Consider the following 19,181-nt stretch of genomic DNA (forward strand, 5'->3'; position numbering starts at 1 on the left):
CAAGTCACTTTTACACTCCTTGGGTATGTTTCAGAGGGCAAAGGGAGAGCTGTGCTTTGTCACAGGAGTGTTCAGGGGTAAATCTGCCAGCAGTGTGAAGGGTGGCAATGTGCTTTGGTAAGGAAAACCACCTTTGTTAAGGAAAATCCACGCACAGACTCCTGGAGGCACCCTGCTCCCAGTTACAGTGCCACCGGGGAGGATTGGACCCAGCCTCCCAGCCTTCCCAAACCCACAAGTGCCCTGTCTCCTGGCACGGCACCCTGCCAGTGTTCCCACGCTGCTTTGTGTGAGCCTTGCCCTCCAAACGTGTCACATTTGGGGCTGGCATCACCACCAGCTCCCCTGAGAGGGTGAACAATGGTGAGAGGGTGAACAATGGCCACGTGCTGGCAAGCAGCAGCCCTGCTGCAGCCTGGAAGCCCTGCTGGCTAAGAGCTGATATGGCTTCAGGCACTTCCCCTGGCCTTCCAGCTTGCAGGGGAATAATTTCCTAAGGGAGCAGCAGAGCTTTCCTTCAACACCTGGTGGTGACAGAAATGCATGAACTGGGGCTTTCACAGAGCCAGTGGGTATTTTCTGGGTGGTGACACCACTTCTCCTCTTCCTCAGCCTGGCACTGGGGTGAGGTGAGAGCTGTGGGCAGGTACTCGCACGTGCCCTCAGAGATCTGGGTCATTGCCCTACGGTTTTGATGCCTCTGCAAAACTGGGTCATCTCCCAAGTCTGTGCCTGAGCTCCAGCTCTGGAAACACCAACATGTGTTTGGACTTAGAAGAGGCAGGCTGCCTACAGACTCCCAGTTTGGGATAGATGCTGGGGATTGCCACAGAGTCCAGTTCCCCTACAGCCTCCTAAATGGGACCTCCTGCTCCCCTTCAGGGCTTAGAGGGGCTCTCACAGTGGGCAGGACCACTTTGGTTGGTTTGCTGGTTTCTGTGATACTTCCTTTTGCAAAGCTGCTGTTTCTCCTTTGTCATGGTTCAGTGGATAGCATTTACAGTTCAACCAATAACAAGAAAATGTTTTTGCACTCAGGTATCAATAACAAAGAGCTTAACTAGGATATGATCAGGCTTTTGACTCTGAATAATGCAAGCTAGAGTGTTATAGATACAGGTTAGAGTGCTACACAAGGGAAACCAAAGACAACTAAAGTATCTGACAAAATAAATAAACAGAAGGTCTCAGCCAGAATCTAGAAAGCATTGCTGAGTCTCAAAGCATGCCTTTGGTTCCACACCAAAGTGTGCCTTTGGTTTTTGCTTTTCTACTTGAGCTGCCAATGTGGTATCACCTAGTTCTGGGGGCAGAGGGAAGGAAGAAAGTCCCCTCCCTTCAAGAGGTTTAACCAGTCTGAGCCACAGGAAGATGACTTCTTCCATCTCCCACCCCTGCAGGGAGCAGTGGCAGAAGCAAGAAGGTGATTTGGGCCAGGATGGGGTGAGGAAGCAGGGCAGCTGCACAGCCCTGTTGTCTGCTGTTAGGATCATCTCTTGGGGGCTGGAGGTGAAGAGGGGAGGGGAGCTAACACCTGCTGGGTCTCTGCTGGGTTTTGTGGAGGCTGTGGGGTGGAGGCTGGGGTGCCTCTCCTCCTGCAAGCAGAGCTGCACAACAATGCCAATCTCTGGCACAGCCCTGTTTGTAACATTTTGCAGCAGAATCTTACAAACCCCATCAGCCTTGGACCTGCTTGGGTGCCTGGTAGGCAAGCACTGTGGTCCTCAATGTCCTCATCACAGTGCCCCTCAATGGTTGCTTTTTTTTCCCTTAAACTCTTCTCATCTGTTCTGTGGTAGGTGCATCCATGTCTTGCACATCTGTTTCTCCCAGTCACTTCAGGATTTTGTGCAATTTGTCCCCTTTGCAAAGAATTTTGAATGGCTGTGGGTGTGCAAATATCTCTTTTTGTCTCTCAGCTAGAGTCTCTGTGGGCAGCAATTGTGTACATTAAAGCACAGATGCAGTTTTTAAAAAATAAACTGGCTACCTGCAGGCAAAGAGTTATGCTGGCATCTAGAAAATAGCAGTGAGATCCTCATATACAGCAGGATCATCTGCCTTGCCCTGCTGTAAAGACATCTCCTTGTTTGTGCATGGATGTGTGTCCTGTACCCTGGTGGTGCCTCACAGCATGCTTATGAACAGCTCTCACTCACGTGAGTGGCATTCCATCAGGAAACAGGAGCAATACTGGGCAATTAAGATAATCAGCTCACAATGGGAAACGTCACAGCACCATTAAAAAAATGTGTAAACAGCTCACAGGCTGTAAATATTTTTCTCATAGATTAATTTTAATTTGTGTTTCTGACTCATTATGCAGTAAGAATAAGGTGAGAATTAGATCACAAGTCAATAAGATCAGGATAAGGAAAATGGAAGAATGTGCAAAATTTTCTCATAATGGATCATGCAAACAAGTCTCATTCTACTGTGTAGTGATTAGCATTGGCACATACAATAAGTATAAGAAGGTGGTCTGTGGCATGACCATACAATTTGGCAAATGCAGGACAAATTCAGGATAATCCACACTGTCTGCTTTTGAGGAGAGAGACCAGGAAACAGAAAATGGGAAATTAAACCCTAACCCAAATGTCATTTGGCTTTAGATAGCAGTGCTGGTATCAAATGTGCAAGATGATTTACTCAGTCTTTTACTTTTGGTTTCACAAAGTCTAGGTATGCCTTTAATTTTGAAGGTGGTGGTAGATTGTCAGCATACTGCTCCACCCACAGTGAAAAGCACAGTTCAAATGGCTCTACCATGAAATAAACAGAGGCTCAAGATTTGTCTGGATGACTGGTTGATCTTTACAAAAGTGATACAGACCTCAATGTGATGATAATGTGACACAGATATTTATAAAATAACTGTTGTTGTGCTTGTCTCTGTAGCTCCTTTGTTCTCTGATTTAGCACCTATTAAAATGTCAGCAACTATTTATTAACTGCTGTGAATTTATATATTGTTTGGCTTAAAATATTGTTTCTTTAAATTTACCAAAACATTGTGAAGTTATGGTCAGTACAGCAAGGATGAATGATGTTGTTAAATGCCTATTTTTCAGCCTCAGCCTGTGGATTTTAATCCATGATGTGTAAAGGAAACACTGTATTACAGAGCAAATGCAAGTGGTGTTTATTCATTGTGAGGGTGTGGGGGCTGGAAAATGTGACTGAGTCATAAAATCCCAAGCTTTCCCAAAATTTGGGTGTGTTCAGAAGCAGAGTTTTCATCCCTGTGACTGTACATGAGACAACTAACACAGTCTCATTTAATTCTGGAGAGACGCTTGAAAAACATCAATATTTTGAACTCAGTTTCTCACAAGGCAAGATGATAAAATCTTTTCATAAACCCTCCTCTTTCACAGTCCCTCTCCCTGGGCATTGGGCCTTTTATTACTGAGGCCCATGGAGGCAACAATTGCCCCACATCTCTCTTAGCCTAGGATTTGACAGTGTGGGATTTGTCAGGCTGGGTAATTAAGGCTGCTCTTCACTGCTGAGGTTCACTTCCAGCTCAAGCTGCACAAAACACAGCTGGTGCTCTCCCTGAGTGGACAAGTTCTGGCTGGGCATGGTCTTGGACACCCCTGAGGAGTCTCACCCTGAATCCAGCTAAGACCAGCTGGCAGTGCCAAGCTGCTCACCCCTGTGGATGGAGAAGGCCCTGGCAGCACCCAGGGCAGGGCTGGGTTCTGCAGCTGCTGCTGGCCCTTGGTTGCACAAAAAGCTGCTTCCCTGTGCCAGGCCAGGGGCTGTGGGTGGTGAATGCCACTTCCCTGTGCCTGGCCAAGGAGGATGCTCAGTGCTGTTGCCTCAAGTAAGTCAATATTCCAGAGGGGGCTCAGCTAGAGGCTTGGAAAACACCCTCCCATTTTGGCATGACTTGTCTCTATGCTGGGACTTCTCAGCATTGTGGGGAAATGAAATGAACACAAACAACACAAACTCTGAGCCTTGGCCACTGCCATCCAAACTAAACAGGGTGTGGGCATGGTGATCCCACTTGGCTTTTTCTGCATCTCCATCCATGGCTGGGAGGGATGAATTAACCCCTCTCCTGCTAAGCTGCCCTGCCGACCCTTCCAGGCAGCAGATGGGTGTGTTGCTGCTGGCATTGCTGCTGGTGTCCCTGCCAGCCACGGGCACAAGGAAGGAGGTGTCCCCTGGGGTTGGGGACATGCTGCCACTGCATTGTGCAAGGTCCTGCTGGCGCTGACTGCACCCTGCGGGGCTGAGCTCTCTGTGCTGTCTCTGAACTGTGGGGAAGCTGCACACTAAATCCTGCTCTGATCCTGACACTGCTGTGCAGGGTCCTCTTCTCCCTCTGTTTTGGGCTCCCTGTAGGTGCTGTCCCTCCTGCCTGTCCCATCTCTCCCTTCAGCCCTCCCCTGTGTCACTGGCATAGTTGTTTTGTGACAAGAAGGTGGTAACAGGGCCCAACAGTCTTCTCAGGCAGGTGTGTAACTCTCTCTGTGTAACTTTGCTGCAGTTGTTCCAAGGAGTGACATCTGTCTTTGCTCTGAGCTGGGTGGCAGATCCAAGCTGTCACCCTAAATCACTTCTCATCTGCAGTCTTCTGGAGCAAGGACAGGGCATATTGCTGTTGGATTCCCAAAATGTGCTAAGTTTGTGCATCTGCTGTTGGGATTCCTGATCTCTGACAGTGCAGCAAGGGGAAGAGTTGCAGCTGCTCTGCCAGAGCCTCTGGGTGTCCCAAAAATCCCAGAGGTGTGCACCCAGCCTGCCCAGAGTCCCTTGGACTGATATATCCAGGCTGTCCAGAACTATTGCTGATGCTCTCTCACAGCAGGGAGAAATATGACTGTTAGTGTTCTGCATCCCCCTTTTGTTTCTGTTTTTTTCAAGGTAGGTTACTCCTCTAAACATAATGGGTTTAGGAGCTTCATCATCTATTTTTCTAACCTGAGTGATTGTCTTCCCACAGGTCCAGATAATGAAAAGCTACTGATGGCAACAACTCTGTGTATTGACAAGAAAGAGAAATGTGTTTAGGAGCCTAGAAGATTACATAAAAAGACAGGTAACCCTCAGTACCCCAAATATCAAAGCTCCAGTTTAGGAAAGTGTTTATAGAAGACAGGCTGGAGGGCAAAGTCCTGGGGGAAGAGGTCCATTTTGTACGGATTTTCATAGAAGACTGGACAAATGACTAGAGAATGTATTAAGAGTGCCACTCTGGCATTGCGTGTTGATTGATTGATTCTCATAGAATCATTTTTTAAAAAAATTAATAAATCAATAATATAAATAAGTAATAAAAAAACCAGCTGTTAGATGGGCCATGCTGGCCCTCTCTGAGCTGGCTTCCAGGACAGTGAACAAGACGACCCAAGAGGGATTTTCTATTTCTGTGCTTTTAATGGCTGTATCAGCGTTTGAGCTGAACTGAAGAAATCCATACTGGAAGGAAAACTAGAGTCCTTGGCTTTTAGCCAGCCACTTCTCTGGCTGTGTGCTTCTCTGTTCCCAGAACTTCTCTGAATGTAAGGGTTTCAGGCCCAGGCAGTGTAAGGGTAGATGTGCCAGGAGCCCGGTGGTGAGGAGCTGAAGAGGGGACCTGCCCATCCAGCACATGGGGCATGACCCAGCCATCTGGCAGTGCCAGGGAGCCCTTGGCTTCCACACCACCAGGGAGTCACACTGCTGAGGGCAAAGGGCCAGCATGGGCAGATGTCCTGCTTTGGCACACTGCATGGCTGAGGTTTTAAAAAAGTGAATGGGCTGTATGTGAGAAGGAGTACTGGGAAATGCTTGTGCACAATGGCTTCTTCCAATGAATACTGGAGCTTTTTAGAATCAGGCAAGCATGAGCACTCTGTAGCACCAAACCCAAGATCAGAGTGGATTTAGCTGCCCTGTCTTAGGGCTTATGCTTCTATGAATATACTGATTAACACCAATTTTCATGCTGGCTGACTCATAGCTCCTAAACAATCATGTTGTAGACTTGTTATTTTTTCCAGTGTTCCTTTGCCCATGCCTAGGATGTCCAACCAGTAGTATGGAAGCACATTTGGACTCTCAATGTGATGCTTCTTGAGGTAGTTTTCTTGCAATTGGCCAATTCTTATGGGCTAGAAAAACAAACTCTGTAAGGATTTAGGCCTTGGTCTTTGGCAAGGTTTTCTACAATGGTCAGGCACTGGAACAGGTTGTCCTGAGAAAGAGTGGATGCCCTACCCCTGGATACATTCCAGGGCTCTGAACAACCTGTCCAGTGGATGGTGTCCCTGCTTATTGCAGGGGGGCTGGATGAGATGACAAGGTGTCTTCCAGACCAAACTCTTCTGTGATACCACACCCACTTTCTCATTCATGTCTATATTTATTTCTGAGCTTTATCAGTGGTGAGTGTGTATCCCACATCACTTCCATAACCCAGTGTTTTTAATACCAACACACACACACACACACACACACACACACACACACACACACACACACACATACACACACACACACAAAATAGCAGTTGAGCTTCTAAAACTGATCTGCACATAGATGTTTTTACAAACTCAGGTTTCACTTGCCTTTGGTTTTGATTCTTAAAAGATATCTGCTTTGAAGCACTTCTGAGCTCCGGGAACTTAATTTTGTTTTAATGAGAGTCCAGATTGTCTTAATTGCATGATACTTGGCACTGCTAAGAAAAACAGTAGCAATCATAAGACCTTTGCCAGAGGTGTACCAGAACCTGTGGGTTGTTTTTTATGTGTCTTACTCTCCAGCCCAGTTTTCAGGAGTGGCTGACTATTATTGCTGCTTTCCAGTTAGTGGACATGAACTTTAGTTGTGAGTAACTTTGTTTTCTACATCTGATATGACGCACAGTACCTGAAAATTCTGTTTATTTTTTAAAGGATAAGATGAAAAACTGCTTTGTCATAGCTGACTCAGAGCCTCAGTATTTATTATCATGGTGCTGAGCCCCATCAGTTCATTGAATGCTCACACGTGAGCATGTGTGTTTGTGAGTACACATCACTGCTAGCAGATTTCTCCTTCCCAACCCATGCTAATTACCCTGTCCATTAATTCAAAGTCTGAAGGATGGGGGAAGGCAGAGATGATAATTAATCATGGACTGGAAAGCTTGTGCTGTTTGAATTATAATAGTATGTGTCAAGAAACAGGCTAATTTTTGGTTATACTCCATTGGAGCTGGATTCAGTGCCCACTGGAGACAATGGATTTGGCTTTGTTGACTCCAGCAACACAGGATACAGCTTGTGAAGGCTGACCCACCTCCAGCTCAGACAGAATAGCCCCATCTTTAATGCCATGAGATTTTTCTGCATGGCTGAGTATTTCAAGACTCTCTTTCCCATTATTCCAGTGTAATTCCCCTTTGCTGGTAAGTCACCAGCCCTTCTTTAAAGGAACAGGGGAGATTAATGTCAAGAGGCCCACCTGGGCTTCGTTGGGAGGGAGACGCAGCAGTAGGGCTGAGGAAATTGGAAGAGGCTGATGATAGTTACATCAATGTGTTATAGAAGGGAGAATCCCCTTTGGAGAAGAGGTAAGTGGGCTCTAAGGTGCCTCCTTTGGGTTATAAAAGGCCTGGAAATGCATTATCACATTTCTATTTTCTTGTCTAGAGGGATGAAACATTGACAGAAAGATTTGATGGGACCTGCTCCCTATGGCTGTGGCCAAGAGAGTGCTTGTATGTTGATTCTCTTATTGGCTAAGAGACCAGGTGGTGACGAAAACCTAGCCCAAAAGATATGATTATTTCTCATTTCTGTATGTGTTCTCCAGGCAGCAAGTACCTTTTCTTGTGCTGATGCTGTGTAAAATTTTAGTGAGGCTTTATTTATTTTTTCCTGATTTTTGTGAATCATTTGACTTAGCTGCAGTTTCTTTAATGTCCTTATTTTTTTCTAATTCATCCACGAAGAGATAAATAATTTATATCAGTGTGACTTCTAAAGGAATATTTGTACTTAATTCAAGCTGCCTCTATTATTTGCCTTACCCATTGAACTGGTAGTAGCTATGGACAGGCATAAAGGCCCTCTCTGAGCAATTATAGTTTTATTTCCTTCTGACAAAAACCAGCCCAATTTAATAAGTGTTTGAGCCTGGGCCTTGGTTTTGTTACAAAAGAGAGGTACTGTTAATATGCCTTAGTTAACATTTGGTGGGAGCCTGGGGAAGACAAAGCATTTTTGTAGCTGTGACTCTGGATAGTGAGCTGAGCTAGTCTTCCTGTTAATTATGGACAGTAGCATGAACGGACTGACCCTCAAAACCACTTTGATTTTGCAGATTTGTTAGGTCCACAGATCTGCAAATAAATCTTTCAGATATAGTCACCACGTACAAGTGTGAAATAACTTTTTTTTTTTTTTTTTTTTTTTTGTGCTGCTTGGCTGCAATTACAAGAAAGTTCTGTCCCTCTAAGTGCGAGCAGAATGGAATTGATTTGGCTTTACCCAATCTCTTATTAAATGCGTGTAGCCCTGGCATGTGAGACTTGCCATACATAGCTTAAGAGAACATTTTTTCAGTGCCTGTGCTTACAAAGGTGGCTATTCCTTCCCATTTTTCAAGTGCTCTTCCTCCCTTCTTCAGTGTAATCTCTCCTGCTGCTGCCTAAGGCTTTCATTATCCAAGGAATATGATCTCAGCCTGAAATCCAAACCAAGATGTAAACAAAAGAGCAAGTGGCAGAGCTGTTGGTTTGGGGTTGTTTTGTTTTGTTTTTCCTTGGCCTGTGTTGGCTGTTTTGGAGAAGTCACCCTTGTGTTTAGCATCTTGTTTCAACTGCTGAGGTGTTCTGTGTCTCTGGAGGTGACCCTGCACTTGCTTGTGGAACGCTGCTCCTGATCACCTCCGTTCATTGCTGACATGTTCTTGACTCATTTTATCAGTGTGATCTGGAGGTGGGGGCAGGAGGAGGAACCCTGGTGCTTGGCAGGTATCAGTGAGAGCCCACACAGGGCCTGACAGGGTGAGCCAGGGCTGTGAAAGAGGGGGAGAGAATGTTCACCAGCTACAGCTCTGCGCTTAAAGCCGCTCCGACGAGTGACACCGCTGTGAGGAGGAGAGCCTCGGTACACTCGAATGTCCCTGGCCAGCTGTGGGGACATGGTGCCTCCTGCCAGCCTGGGAAGGGACATACCCCTTGTGCCAGGCTCCTGGCAGCGCTGCCAGCGTGAGCACGGTGTCTGGGAGCCCCCCGAGTCCCTCTTGCTCCTGCTCTCCCTCTCTCCTCACCTATCCACGGAGCCCAGCCTGGAAGTGGGTGTTATAAATGAGAGCTTGACTAGGCCAATATTCAAGCAGCAATCGATTTAATAATTAATATGGTAAAGTGTGAGCAATACAGCGCTGGGTACAGTGGGGGCAGTTTCCCTCCAAATGCAAAAGCCCCAACACCGATGGTTGGGGCTTACAGGTATTTATAGGGGTACTCATAAGCTTTCTCAGCAGTTTCTATTCCCAATTTTTACTCATCAGCATTTCTATTCCCAATTTTTATGACACAATTCTATACACTATTGTCTTAGTCTTCTCAGGATGTACCCCAGAAAGGAGTATCCCTGGATGGTGGGGTCTGGCTTCTGAAAGAAGAAAGAAGTATCCCAGCTGGTGGGGTCCAGCTTCCAGATGTGGGTCCACCTTTTAATTTCAAGGACTATAAATCTCATAATAGCGATATCCAGCTTCCCTTGGTTGAAACTATTAATCATTGAGTTGATGTTCATCTTTCTTTCTCAAGCTGCTTTTCACTGTTTTGTTAAGGCCTTGAGATAAGCATGCTTCCTTTTTATATATTCTAAAGCTATAGTTTCAAAGATCCTTACTACAAGCAATATTCTAAAATTATACTTCAAAAGGTTATTATTGCAAAACTCTTTAAGGCCTAACTACAAGCAGAAAGTTCTTGTCAAATAACAACATCTTAAAGCTTTAATTGAAATGCTCCTAAATCAACTTAAGACTTATAAAAGTTAATTGTGAACAAAGGATAAGTTCAAAGACCTTCTTCTATTCTTTGCTTTCCTCAGTTATTATTAGAATTCGTCTCTATAACTGTCCCATGGTCGGTTTCCACACATATCACAATCACAAATACACACGTTGCCTGTGTGTACCTGACACGAAACACAGCTTTGTATTTCACGCTGGTTGCAGCAGCCCTGACCGATACTGCAGCCGCTGTGCTGTGCTCGGGAGCTGCTTGGAGCGAGGGCAAGCCCGGGGCACTGAAATGTTTGGAGTTGCGACACCTCCTGTGTGCTGTGCCGGTTCCAGCTCTCGCACTCCTCCCCGCCTCGCTGACAAACACTACAGGAATGCACCGAGGCGAAGTCTCAGAGTTTCTGTTTAAATTTTCACGTTTATTTTGACTTCTTGAATAAAAGAAGCTAAAGAGATGCACAATTTTCTGGGCTTCTAAATAAGACAATGTGGTGCTGCTGGTGTATCTTCAAAAATTAGCCACGGAATTTTAGGTGAGAGAGCTCTATTCTCAGAGAGCAGGTGCCTGTGTCCTGCACATACATTGAGAAGAGCAGCAAAATCATTAGCTGCTCCCAAAAGCTTGGCCTAAGAATTTAAATATGTTGTCCAAGAGGATATGAAGGTTTGAAAGACAACTTATGTTGTGGCTCCTAGTGTGGCCCTCTAGGCAGCACAGAAATGCAAACAACATATGTTATGAAGCTCTCTTGAAAAAGCAAGTGCAATTCATATGGCTGTGCTCATGTTTCTGGTGAGATCTTCCACAATTATTTTGATGTTAGCCTGATCAGTTACTGAGCTTTCATGAATTCCTACTGGGGGGTTTCTTCCTGCCTTACAACTGGCTGATCAGTGATTTAAAGTCAAGTGAAGGCTGGAATTTCAAAGTCTGCAAGATATTTTGCACTTGGTAATGTTTTCAGCCATCACTTCTAACCTGCATACTTGTCTTCTGTAACCTGGATTAATGTTTTCTTTCTTCAGTCAACACCATAATTGAAGTAATGATGTTAAATTAGTCATGATCCAGTAACTTACAGCATGGGATGTTTTGTCAGCACAGAACATTGTATATTTTAGATTGTAGGGTAGGAGTCCACTCACTCACTTTTTTTTTAATTTTAAAAAATAAATAACACAAGTTGGGATGCTTTCTAAAACTAACAAAAATAGAGGAAGCAAATATGATTATTTTCAGGGTTCCAGCTCAAAGGGGTAAAGGTCAAAGGCCTTTGATGGATTGAAGTTATTAATTAACAACTACTTACTGGATTTTTCCTAATTTATGACTTCATGTATTATTACTCTTTTGGTAAAACATCATAAACATGCCCAGTGAGTAATCATACAGTATGAATCGACAAAGAAAAACTTAGAACACAGCAGCTACAAATTAGTAGAGTTCTCTTCTTGACTGGAGCAGGTTAGAATTCACTCAACAAAGCCCTTTTTTGAAAGAATGAATTCTCAGTTGTTTTAATAAAATAGAGGAATCCCCCTGGGTGCTGGACAGGACTCGGCTCTGCCAGGGTGTGCTGCCCATGCCTGGAGCAGGGCAGAGCTGTAGTGCTGGGGGCTGAGGGGCAGCCCCACAGCTGGGCCAGAAAGCAGCTGCATCCTTCTTAGGGACACTTTGTGTGGCTCCCTCTGTGACTGTACTCCAGGGGTGGGTGAGGGCTCTGGAGCCATGGCTGTGCTGAACTGACTAGGACACACTCTGGAGGGCCAAGGAATTGCTGGGCAAAGTGGGAGCCCTCATGGGAGACGCCCAAGAGGCTTGTGATGATGGACATTTATCTGAGCTTTTATTTAAACAGGACAGTGCAATTTGAAGAGAATATTAAACCTCAAAATTACTTTGGGATCATCTGCTTCCCCACTAGTCTGCAGAATTTAATATTTAACCACCCTTTATGACCAGGGCATCGTGAATGTTTGTATCCCTTCTAGCAGGAGTGGAAATGGAGAGGGAAAGAGGCAAGTCTGAAAAGTGAGTGTGGAGTCCAGAAGGTGAAGACCAAAGGGCTTGATGGGGCTTTTTCTCTCCCTCACATCTGGAAAACTTTTCTATGTAGGGGGGAACCCACAGTCCATCTTGTTCTGATTCAGCCATATTTCAATAATAAATGCAATTTCAGTGTGAGAGGCTGAAACATGCCTGGAAATCAGTGTTAATTAGACAGTGACCATTTTACTTGTGGGAGGTTTGATCTTGGACAGAATCCCCAAGGGATCAGGATCCTGCAGGAGGTAGATTTCCATATCTGCCTGATTGCCTCTCTGCCTCCCATCATCATGGCTATTTGCAGTCACTAATAACCTCATAACTTGCCTGTGAGGCATTGTCTTTGCCTTATGGATTAGAGGCTGAAGTGCTGTACAGAGAAATGACTTGCCCAAGGTCATGCAGGAAATCTCTCTGTGAGCCAAGAACTTCAAAACCAGCATTTCTGAATCATGGCTTTAACATCTCTGCGCCAGCTTTAGCTTGGTTAAGGCTGGGTCCCTGCGCAGAAGGAAGGAGCGGAAAAAATCCCAAAAAAGCACAAAGCACACCAAACCCCATGTTCACATTCTTGAGTGAGAAACAGTGCCTCTAACTGAAGCTTTTCTCCTATGCTCTGACCCTTCCTATTTCCCCAGCTGTCAGTTACTCTGAAGAGCCTTTCCCGCTGTGTTCACTTGGTCAATGAGAGAAAATTCAGGGTCACAAAGCTTTCTTGCCTGCTGCCTCCTGGATTTTCCTTTGTTTTCTTTTCCTTTTGGTAGTGTTGGAGGGCAGGCAAGGGAGGGACCTCAGAGGCAGGCAGCCAAGGGTGTGAGCAGTGCCAGGTTACATAATGGCTGTGCTGACATGGATTCTGGTAACTGCTGCCTATTCCTGCCCTGCCAGGAACAGCCCATCAGGCGGCACGTTTTGAAAGTCTAATCAGTCCAGAGCAATAATCTGTTGACCCATACAGGGCTGCAGGAGAAACCCTGCTCATATGAGTGTGTTTTCTGAGGGAACTTATTAATTAAATGTAGTAATATTTAATTATCTTGGTAATAGGTGGCTGGGAGCTACAGGAGTCTGATGGAGCAGATGTGAGAGGCTAGGTAGGTTGGTGTGATCACAGTGCAGGAGGGAGGGCACAGGCTGAGCTCAGGGGGGATGCAGAGAGCTGCTCCCAGGAGTGCCTGACCCCAGAGGCAGTGATCCCTGGTAAGCAGTGCCTCACTCTGTTCACATCTGCTCAGTAAAGGGTATGATTACTTCTCATTTTTTTGTCTACCTCTTCTTTTGTTTATTGATGGTCTGCAGGGGTGGAGTTGCAGGCATTTTGAAGTGCCCAAGCAAATCCTCTGTGTTGGTTTGAGCTTTAAAGCCATCTGAACATGCTGGATACACCAGTTTCTGACATCTACAGGATTGGAAATTTTGTCTTATTTTCAGTAATTGCTTTAAACAGGATGCTATCCTACATTTTCTTAATTAAGCAGTCTAGCTCTTTAACTAACTGATAAAGCAAACCCTGATATCTCATTTCTGCATTTTTCCTGCCCACTTTGAGTTCATTAATTTATCATGCCTCCTCCTTGTCACAATGTCAGAGAAGCAGCTCAAAGTCTAGTGATCTGAAGGTGACTGTTCAAAGGAACAGCTTGATGGATGAACTGAAGTTTAGATATATTTTGAAGTCTTCTACCAAAAAAAGACATTAGGTTCTGAAAGCCAATATATCATTATGGAAATGTTTTGGAGAAAACAAAGTTTGTTCATGGACTTTTTTTTATTATTATCATATTTGTTGTGATTTGTAGCGGTCTATATCTGCGATAGAGTTGCAAATGACTTCCTTGTCTGGGATTCTTTCACAGGCTTTAGCCCTGAGCATATCTGTGCACTTTTCCCACATTCCTTGGTCTTCAGAAATTTGTGCTTTCAGCATTTTGGCCATTAAACGTGGCCACTTCCATCAGGGTAATGTGAAGAGCAGGTGAATTGTTTGGAAGTGCTCTTGATTCAAGCTTTGCTGGGGCACGGGCCTTTGCACAGAATCTGAAGTGGGGCTGAAGGAGCCAGAGGGCAGAGCTGGAGGTGCTCAGTGGGACTCAGAGCCCCTTCCTCTGCTGGGGCAGACCTCACCTGCTGTGTCACTGGGGAAGAGGAGGCTTCATCTGGGCATTTTGTGTTGACACAAAGGAGCTTTGCATTGCTTAACTGCCTCCTTTGGGGCAGTACTTCACCTCATGGGGAATGTCTCTGACATGACACCGTGATTTGAAACATCTGTTTTGCCTTTGTGGGCTGCATGCACAGGGGTGTTGTCCACTCCTCCCTGGTGTGAAAGGGTGTGCAAGCTTGCCAGAATCCAGCCTTCTACAGACACTAAACACAGTTGCTTGTGGTTGACTCCACAGTGCAGCACTTGTGGAGAGTATCAAAAATCTTAATTTTTGCAGGCTGATGTCAACCAACTCATACCCATAAATCCAGCAAGAATAGATTGTTGTTTTTTAGAATTTTCATTTAATCAATTAAAAAAACCCCAAACATCTGCTGTAATGAAGATTTTGATATTTCTCAGATAATGGGAAGGGTCAATACTTGTGACAGTAGGGATGAATTATACTCTAATCATCATCTGAAATTTGCTTTCGATGTAGTTTGTTGAAGGAGCTCCTTCACTGGTAGAGCAAATTTCTAGTCTATTTGTGATGACTCAATCCTGAACTAAAAAAAAATCAATTGGAGCAACTACACCAAGAGAAAATGTGGCTACCCTACTGGGAAATTCTGTATTCAGTGCAGAACGACTTGTTTCATTACTTATTAAAATCAAAAATATTTAATGGTTTACTAATCTCATGCATAGAAGCTAGTGCACATATTGGTTTAGAGAAAGTTATTTATGGATGTGAAGGGAGTAGGACTGGAAGGTCTTTGAAAGAATTTGCTGTTTGGTTCACTACAGGTATGGCTGACATAGCTGATGCACACAGCACACTTTGGTTTCACTATGACTTAAAAAAATTTCCGTCTTTGACCAAGAAGTGACCAACATCAGTTTTCTTATTTTTTTTTCCTGACAAGTCAGCAATTCCACTTCCTCCTTTGCTCTCCATGAGGAGTAATTTCCAGAGAATCATAGAATGGTTTGGGTTGAAAGGGGCCTTAAAGATCATCTTGTTTCACCTCCCTCTGCTATAGGTGGGACACCTTCCACTAGACCAGGCTGCTCAAAGCCTCAGCCAGCCTGGCCCTGAACACTTCCAGGGTGGGGGCATCCATAATTTCTCTGGATAACCAGCTCCAGGCATGCACAATTTCTCTGGGCAAATCAGTTCTCAGCACCCTCACACTAAAGAATTTACTGAAATGCTGTCTTTCAATTTAAAATTGTTACTCTCCATCCTATCACTACACTGCCTGATAAAGAGTCCTTTCCAGTCTTCTCTTTAGGCCCCCCTTGTGTACCAGAAGTTTGCTATAAGGTCTCCCTGGATCATTCTCTTCCCTAAAAGCTAAATAACCCCGATTCTCTCATATGGGAGATATTCCAGCCCTTGCATCCTCTCTGTGACCCTCCTCTGGGCCAGTCTTATGCTGGGGACCCCAGAGCTGGGTGCAGCACTGCAGGGGGGTGGGGGTCTCATAGGAGTGGAATAGAGGGGCAGAGCCACCTGCTTCAACCTGTTGGCCACACTTTTGCTGAAGCCCTGACTTTCTAGGCTCCGAGGCTGCACTGGCAGGTTGTGCCTGGATTTATCTTCACCTGGTGCTGTGCAGCTGGCTGTGTGCTGGTGGGGCTCTGGGGGGTTTGCTCTTCCAGCAGGCACCAATTGCCTCCTTAACAAAAAGTTCATCAGTGATGGTCTGGAGACACATCGAATTAAGTATTGTAGGCTTGCCCATGACCATACCCTTCAGAAAGAGGTCATAGTTCATGAATTTTACTGTGTCATACATCTAATGCAGGACAGGGCCTGCCCAGTCACCGGCCTGATGGGACTGTGTGTGCAGAGATGCCTTGGCCGGATTGCAGGAGCTGCTGCTGGCCCTGGAGGCTCAGCGAGGCACTGGGGGGGCTGGTTCCACACTCTGGATGGCTTTCAGATCCCAGCCAGGCAGGAGCCACGTGGATGCCTGGAACTCTCTTGGCTCAGGTCTGCTCCGAACCAAGTAGAGACAGAGTTGTTTCTAGAAACAAGGAATGCTTTGCACCCACATAACGTGGTTACAGTGTCATCCTCCTTACTTCACCTGGACTGTTCCACTTCTGCTGAGTGCGAACAAGTGTCTCAGTCTGAGACTGGCCAGCTTGCCTGCTGCATGGCTGGTGGGTAGGAGGGTGTACAAGTGAGTGGGGTGCCTGTATGGTGCTGTGGTTCTATCTGGCCTCAGGGTGCCTTGTTCTTCTTGGAGGCTCCTGGGCCAGCAACTCTGGCTACATGGCCATGCCACAGCTAGCACATGGTGGAGATATAAATAATAGAAACAAAGTCTATCAGAGCTAGAAATAACTGTATCATGCATGCTTCAGGGCATCGAAGTCACAGTTTGATTCTGATTGGATTTACTGCCAGTCACAAGAATTGATTCTGGCAGGAATAATCAATACTGCCTCTTAATTCTCTTGAACGGTGTCAACACATTCGTGCCTAAGAGACACATTCCTCATGTTAAAGCATGGCAATCAAAATAGTTCAGTGCTGGATGAACATACTGAAGGACCTAAATACACAAATCTGTGTGCTTGCTCAACCATGATGTGAATGTGATCTGATTTTAGTTCTGGAGTGAAAACACACCCTTCTCAGAGGCAGATGATCTTGTCAGTCCAAGTAGCTCTAGGCAGAGCAGAGGTACTGAGTGTGTGCTTGTGTTACCTAGCACGTGGTGGCAGGGAGAAGCTGTGCTGGTACCTTGTGGCCTGGATACAACTGGGAGAGAGTTAAACGTGGAGCCTCTTGTGGCTGCACTGTATAAACCTGCCTTGTCCAGGTGTTGTGTCCATGTTGGTTGTAAGGAGCTCACTTGAAGGTCAGGACTGGAGACTCTTCTGGGCAAGTTTGTCCAACAGTGCCATGGTGAGCACACCTAAAGGGCTTCACCAGTTTGTCTGGAACCTGTTCTCTCTCCAGGAGTGGCCAGGTGAACAGGCACTGTGGTGGAAGGCAGAGCAAGGCATGTGTGGATGTTACTGCTCCCCTGCTGAGGGGGTGTTCACAGTAACTTCCTGAAAGTCACCCAAGAATTTCTGTCATGCACTTGGTCAGGGTTTTTACAATATTATGTGATCATGTGGTTTTACAGTCTTCTCTGCCTTCATGGGGAACTCCCCATGACTCAAGGTCTTAAACAGCAAATAACCTCCATGAACAATACAAGGTTTCCCACATCCCTTCTCCCTCACTTTCTGTCCCTGACCCTCAGAGCTGGGTTGGCAGTGACAAGAGCCTCAGCTCCTGGCTCTGATGCAGGCTGGCCAGAGGATGCACAAGTGGTTCAGTCAGGCCCAGCACTGGAAATGATGCAGTGCCTTCAGGTGGGCTTTGGGACAGATAAAGAGGAAACCTCTGCTTTTAGATATTGCTGCTGCTCTGCGCTATAGATCTGAGACCTCGCTGTGCTAGGGGATGCACAACCAAATGTCCCAGCTCCTGGCATGCTGTAAGCTAAAAGAATTCTGCCATGAACTCAGGTAGAAATCCAAACAGACACATCTATGTTCTCTGGCTTTGCTAGCAAAGGTTTGCCAAGTCACTTAAGGAAGTGAAGTAGTTTCCAGAGACTCTGCAAAGTTGCTCTGGCAGGTATTTTATTAGACATCTTTGCCAGGAAACTGAAGAAATAGCATGATATGGTAAGGACACTTAAATCTCTTCCAGTATCAACATAGTATGAACAAATAGCCAACTGACACGGAGCTGTATAAAAAGATACACTTCAAATAAATGCTTATGTGTAACGGATGATGGATACTGGTCATAACCTTAAGCATAAAAAATATAAGAATAATTGTTGTAAAAACTCTTCAACTGCATTCTGAGTATTCTTCATTTCAATGCTGTTGAAAGCCATATTGTAGCCAAGATAAGAACATTTTAAATGATTTAGCTTTATGGCTAAGAAAAAGATCTGAGTCGTAAAATGAAATTCTTGTTATTTTCCTTGTCTCTTGAAGTAAGAGTGGACCCCTTAGTATTGATCAACATTTTGTCAGCTTGTAAGTTTTATATAGCATTCAGAGAACACTTGAAATTCTACTAGAAATTCATTTTTTAAAGTAACAGATTGGTAAATTAAAAGAAAAACAGGTGTGCAGAGCTTTATCTGCTTCAGCAATTGATGTTAGTAAGTGGGAACAAAAAGTCATCTGAAATGTCTTGCACTACTTAATTTGCATTTCTGGGATTTTTAGAATAACCAAATATGCATCTTCTAAGGTGTAACTGAATTCAGTTCATGCGAAGAATGTTACAATTTTTTGTTTTGTGACTTTCAAATTTGCTGTCTTTCTGACAGAAGCATATAACTTTTCACATTAAGATAGGCTCTCTGCTCTCTTCATTGTCTGAATAAAAGGCAGAAGCTGACACTTGTGCATTATGATGTTTATACTGATGCACCTTTTGATGCAAAACTATTTTCTTTCCCTACTTAACAGGCAGCTTCCTTTATGTGGTACTGAGAGCTAGACAATGAACCCCAAGTGATTGTAATACTCTCCAGACACTTCAATTATGTCACTTTTTTAGATTTCTGATGTGGAACAGGATCATCCAACCTGCTTGAGCAGCCATCCTCCCCCCTTTCACAACATTTAAAAAGTTTTGTTGAAAGGTGAAGTTGTTTCAAATGCTCTAAATGTTGAACCAAGAATGTCTGGGTAAATCAAATAGCAGAGGTACCTTATTTATCATGAAGTGAAGGAAGTTGTGATGGATTCTTGTATCATGAACAAACTGGTTGTCTTCCCATCATTCTGAAATTGCCCCAATTTCATAGCATATACCTCTGGGGCAAAAGGAATCCAGCAGGTGAAAGCTGAATATGTTGAAAGTTCATTTGTGTTTTTAACTTTAAAAAAACATGTTTGTGGAAGAGGTGTTGGGCATACTCTGATATGAAGGAATGATGAGCAATGGCCAAGAATACAAAGGTCCTTGGCCTTTATTGCCTGGCT

At 44.9% G+C, this 19,181-nt stretch overlaps 1 protein-coding gene across 18 annotated transcripts in view; it reads left to right on the forward strand.

Moving 5' to 3' along the window:
- ZPLD1 (zona pellucida like domain containing 1) overlaps positions 1–19,181 on the forward strand; it is a 145,336-nt gene that overhangs the window by 38,655 nt on the left and 87,500 nt on the right. For 9 of the 18 annotated variants that reach the window (XM_059836920.1, XM_059836914.1, XM_059836933.1 and 6 more), the window contains one exon: positions 4,961–5,056. The exons of 6 other annotated variants lie outside the window; for them this stretch is intronic. The gene's annotated coding sequence lies outside the window, so the exon portion shown is untranslated. Of the gene's footprint in view, positions 1–4,180; positions 4,472–4,960; positions 5,057–13,054; positions 13,108–19,181 lie in introns of those variants that run through there. 3 more of the 18 variants (XM_059836894.1, XM_059836884.1, XM_059836903.1) reach the window with 2 other exon arrangements.

Source organism: Haemorhous mexicanus, chromosome 2 (genome assembly GCF_027477595.1).
Source record: "Haemorhous mexicanus isolate bHaeMex1 chromosome 2, bHaeMex1.pri, whole genome shotgun sequence".
Classification (NCBI taxonomy): domain Eukaryota; kingdom Metazoa; phylum Chordata; class Aves; order Passeriformes; family Fringillidae; genus Haemorhous; species Haemorhous mexicanus.